At 33.5% G+C, this 5,058-nt stretch overlaps 1 non-coding gene across 1 annotated transcript; it reads left to right on the top strand.

The window, feature by feature from the left end:
* Positions 1-381: 381 nt before the first annotated feature.
* LOC114580548 lies at positions 382-488 on the top strand. Its single transcript, XR_003701995.1, has one exon. It is a non-coding gene; the product is annotated as a small nucleolar RNA R71 (small nucleolar RNA).
* The last annotated feature ends 4,570 nt before the right edge of the window (positions 489-5,058 follow it).

The following is a 5,058-nucleotide window of genomic DNA, read 5'->3' as shown; positions in this document are numbered from 1 at the left end:
GGATTATTTTGCATTCCAATCAAATTTATATTTTCAATCCCTAAAGCAATATGAACATCAATAGAATTTTCATTAGGATCTTTCAATTACATAAATGATCCATATCTTAAGCTAACTCTAATAATATTCAATTTCTTTAAAATTGAAGCTACTTATGCAGTAAGAATTGACAAATCATCCAATTCATAGACTCAAATTACTCTCTTAGGATTTACCCTATCATTAGGCTATTAAAAAGTATTTATAGCCATTTTCTCTATTAGTTTATGTGCTTCCTCAAATGACTTAGATATTAAAGATCCTCTAGTTGCAGCATCTATGATTGATTTAAGGGATCCTACCAATCTATTGTAAATGTTTTGAATAACCAACCGATTAGGTAAAGCTTGATGAGGGCATTTCATGAGCATTTCCTTAAACCTCTCCCAACTTTCATAATTTGATACTCCTTCAAACTGAGAAAAATGTGATATCATTTTTAAATTTATAATTTTTTATGGTGAAAAATACTTTGCTAGAAATTTGTGTGCCAATTTATTCCAAATGGTTATAGAGCATGAGGGGCAAAGAGTTCAATCATATTTTAGCCTTGCCCCTCATAGAGAATGGGAGTAATCTAAGTCTAATAACATCATCACTCGCACCATTATACTTAAATAATGTACAAATATTTAAGAAATGTGCTAAGTTTAAGTTAATTGGGATCTTCAAAATGAGTTCCCACCAAACAGTGAATTTTGAACCATTTGAATTATAATTGGTTTTAATTTAAAGTTATAGGCCTAAATAGTAGGTATATTTATACTTTGATGGATTCCTTCTACTACAGAGTTAACATACTCTTTAAGAGGTTTAAAATTGTCTTGATCTTGCACTGGGTCAGACATTTAATTTTTATTTTTTTCTTTTTTGAATTTGTGTAAAGATCTTTTCTATCTCAAGGTCAAATAACAAGGGCTCCTTACTGGATTTACTAAGCATACAACAGTGATGAAATCACTAAAATAAAAATTACAATATAAATAATCAATAAAATATTTTTTTGCATTTTTCAAAATTTTATCAAACAACCCGAAGATACAGGATACAAGCAAGTATAAATATGCACATATTTCAACAATATAATTAAAATTGCAATACACATGTTACTTCTCCAACAATTTTATTCATTTTATTTTATTCTATTTTCTTCTTATTTTCTTAATTTTTTGAAGAAAATAATTCTTTCAATTTCAAACTATCGTTATATAATATCTTATATCCATTTCTTTTTCAAGATAATTTAAAACATTTAATAAATTTAATATATATTGTTACTAATATGAACTCTACAAATACATTTATTTAATTTATGTCATTATTGTATAATCATTTTAATTTTTAAAATATAATATGCAATTTTATATCTCTGTTATATATTTTTAAAAATATATATGTACAATATTCATATCCTATCGTTTAATTTTTAACGTAACTATATATTAACATCTATTTCTTGGCTTTATTATACTTAGTGCCACAGAATGAAAGTCTTATTTATGTATTTCTTAAGATGCCAACTCACAACGCGTTTTCTTAGAAATGTGGCATATCCCTGAAAGCATAAAAAGTCCCTATCCCTCGTTTATTTTAACAGGAATATGCCTATGGTTACTTGTGACTTAAGTTTTATGAGAACCACTATCTTCGGCTTATTGGACACTTCAAATATACATCATACACAGCACATTACATGATAGGAGTTAAAAGAATCTAGTGATATGAAGTTGTATTCAAGAGAGTGTTGGCATGTTCATTTAATCATTAAGATTGTAGTCCGACAACGGTGGTCGGAGGGATCACAATCGATGGGCAATGGAAGTCGGAGGGACTATAGTCAGCGTGCGACGGATGTCTAAGGAACCGTAGTCGATGAGCGACAGTGATTGGAGTCGAGCAATGGTCGACGACTATCTAAAGACAGGAAGTAGTCCGACGTCGATCTATGGATGGGTTGTGGTCCAGCAATGGTCGGCAGACAGGCGGTGCACTAGTGACGGCTGGCTGATAGGAAATGGTCCAGTGACGGTCGACGGATGGGTGGTAGTCCAACGACTATCGACTACTAGGGGTCTTCTAGTGGTGGTTGATGAAAGTTTGTTGGATGTGGTGCTTGGGTAGAACTATAATATCCTTGAAACCTTTGAGCTCTCTCCAATCTCCAACCAAAGGGTCTCTATCATGTCAAGAGTGGGAGTTTATTTATAATTTTTATGAGTAGCACACCCTATAAAAATGGAGAAGATCCAGGGTAGGTTCGGAGTGCTCCATAGAATGACCCATATTGATTTCTTCAATCATAGAGTATTCATGCAATATTTAAGTGTCTTAATGATGTTAGAATAAAAAGATCTTGGGCTCGTTGGATTTGTCTCGTCTAGCAGCTCGATTTAACTATAAGCATATCATAATTGGATATCATTTGTCATCCAATTAATAATTTAAAAATTCTAAATATGCTTTGGTCCCTTGATTTAAGCCCATTTGGGCTCACATATGATTGATTTTAGTGTTGTTGGGTTAGTCTTATGGAGATGTTCAATTTCACTATAAGTTTGCTAAAAATGGTGTTCGAATGATCCCGAAATTAATTTTGAAAGTTATCAATTAAGATATGCCCCGAGATGGCGAGATTCATGCTCGATCAAGGCAAATTTTTGTGATGTATTAGTTGTTTCCATATTTTTAGATGTCGAAGCCCACGAAGTTCGATATGTATGAGTCTTTCAAATTATTGAAATATAAATTATAATTTTTAGATAATTACGAGGCGCGACCACACCTTGTATATCAACGCATGTACCTTCCCTTAAGGTCATGAACCAAGTAAAATACTCTTCATCCTAATTTTAGCATTCCTTGAAGTCGTGACATTGATTGTAGCAAGAAATATTAAAATTTTCACTCCAAAATTTTAAAATTGCTTGAAACTGATTGTAGAGGCACCGTTGGGTTATGAAAGTATAAAAATTGAGCACAAAATGTCAAAAAATAATTTAGGAACAAAAAAACATCTGAATCAGACTATCCATGCCCAAAATTGAGCCAATGTGTAGGCTCGTTGAACTAGCTTGTTGACCGGCTAACCACTGCTCAGCATTGGAGGCTATATATATATATATATAGCATGGCGCTGTATCCCTCACCAAATCACCATTAAAGTGCTTTACTTCAAAACTTTCATGTATTTAAGGAAAATTTATTTTACATATTTGAATTAGTACATTAGTTTTCCCCTGTAAAATGGGAAGGCTAACTTGTAGAAGAAACAAGATTATAAATATTTGATAAAGGTTTGGTCTCCTAATGCAATCTACAATTTTCCCCTATAAAAGGGGCAAGGCTACCTTGTAAGAGTCATAAGATCATTAATCTATGATAAAGGCTCGATTCTCTGACATAGGCTATAATTTTCCCCTATAAAAGGAGAAGGTTGTCCTATAAGAGTCGCAAGACTTTCAATTTCTAATAAAGGCTCAGTCCTCATACGCAGACTCCAGTTTTTCCTCTAAAAAGGGGAAGGTTATCCTATAGGAGTTGCAAGATCATCAATCTCTAGTAAAGACTCGATCCTCTTACGTAGCCTTTAACTTTCCCTTATAAAAGGGGTAAGGCTATTCTGTAAGAGTCACAAGACCTTCAATCTCTGGTAAAGTCTTGGTCCTCTAACATGAGCTCCAATTTTCCCCTATAAAAGGGGGAAAGCTATTATGCAGGAGCCGAAAGACCTTCAATCTCAGATAAAGGCTTAGTCCTCTAATGCGGGCAATGGTGATTGTGTGTCAATGGTGGTAGTCGAGCAATGAACCAATGATGGTCGTCAGGTGGTAAAGAGCAGGCAGAGGTCGAGAGGCAAAGGACCAATAATGATAGTCAGATAAAGGTCCAATAATGATGGTGATATGGTAATAGTCTATTGAAGGCCATAAGCATCCATGTTGACAAGGGAGGACAACTCGATGGAAGGGGTAAGGTGGTGTGCCAAAGACAGCAGTCTAGAGGCACACTAATGGTGCCAACTGAGTGGAGGCTTGATGGTAAAAAGGCTTTGATCTTTCCTTGAAGAAAAATTTAAGAGAGATGCTTCAAATTGTCATATAAAAGAGGTCAAGAGAAATTTATCAACGATGTTTGATCTATCCGAGATTAATCACAAAAGTAATATTTGATTGCATTAACTAGTCAAGATAAATCCATTGTAGATTTTTTACATATCAGATATTTTTTGTCAAAGCATTATTCAATGGAGTTAAACTGTGTAGTGGAGGTTGGAAGAAATCCACTAAAGATATTTGACATATCCAAAGTTATTTACCAAGGCACAACTTGATTGGATTAATCTGTATGGAAGAGGTCTAGAGAGAAATCCATCAAGGATGTTTAACCAATCCGAGATTATTTTTCAAAGCATTACTTAACAACATAATCTATATGGAAGAGGATGAGTGAATCCACCATGTATGTTTAACTTATCTTAATTATTTTTTAGAGCTTTGTTTGATGACGTTAACCTATGTAGAAGAGGTTGTCATAAATTAAGTAATGATGTTTGACATATCCAAGATTATTTATCAAAGTATTACTTGTTGTTATTAACTTATATGAAAGAGATCGAGAGAATCCACCATGAATGGTTGACATATCTGAGGTTATTTATTAGAGTATTGTTCAATGACATTAATATATATGGAAGAGGTTAAGATAAATCTATTAATGATGTTTAACCTATCTGAGGTTGATTTCCAAAGGATTACTTGATGGTGTTAACTTGTATGGAAGAGGTCAAGGGAATCCACTAAGGATGTTTGATCTATCTGAGATTGTTTGTTAAAGCATTGCTTAATGACGTTAACATATATCGAAGAGGTTGAATCGAATTCCCCTGGGATCAATTATACCTTAATTGGGAGAGGGCAAAAGCTATGTTTATCCTAAATTAAAGGTGAAGATTAGTCTGTCATTAGACCATTACTTCCATTTGAAGGCTAAGATTATTACCCAGCTTAGACGTAGAAGTCT

Source organism: Dendrobium catenatum, unplaced genomic scaffold (genome assembly GCF_001605985.2).
Source record: "Dendrobium catenatum unplaced genomic scaffold, ASM160598v2 fragScaff_scaffold_1089, whole genome shotgun sequence".
NCBI classification, from domain to species: domain Eukaryota; kingdom Viridiplantae; phylum Streptophyta; class Magnoliopsida; order Asparagales; family Orchidaceae; genus Dendrobium; species Dendrobium catenatum.
This window is presented reverse-complemented; position numbering and strand designations above follow the sequence as displayed.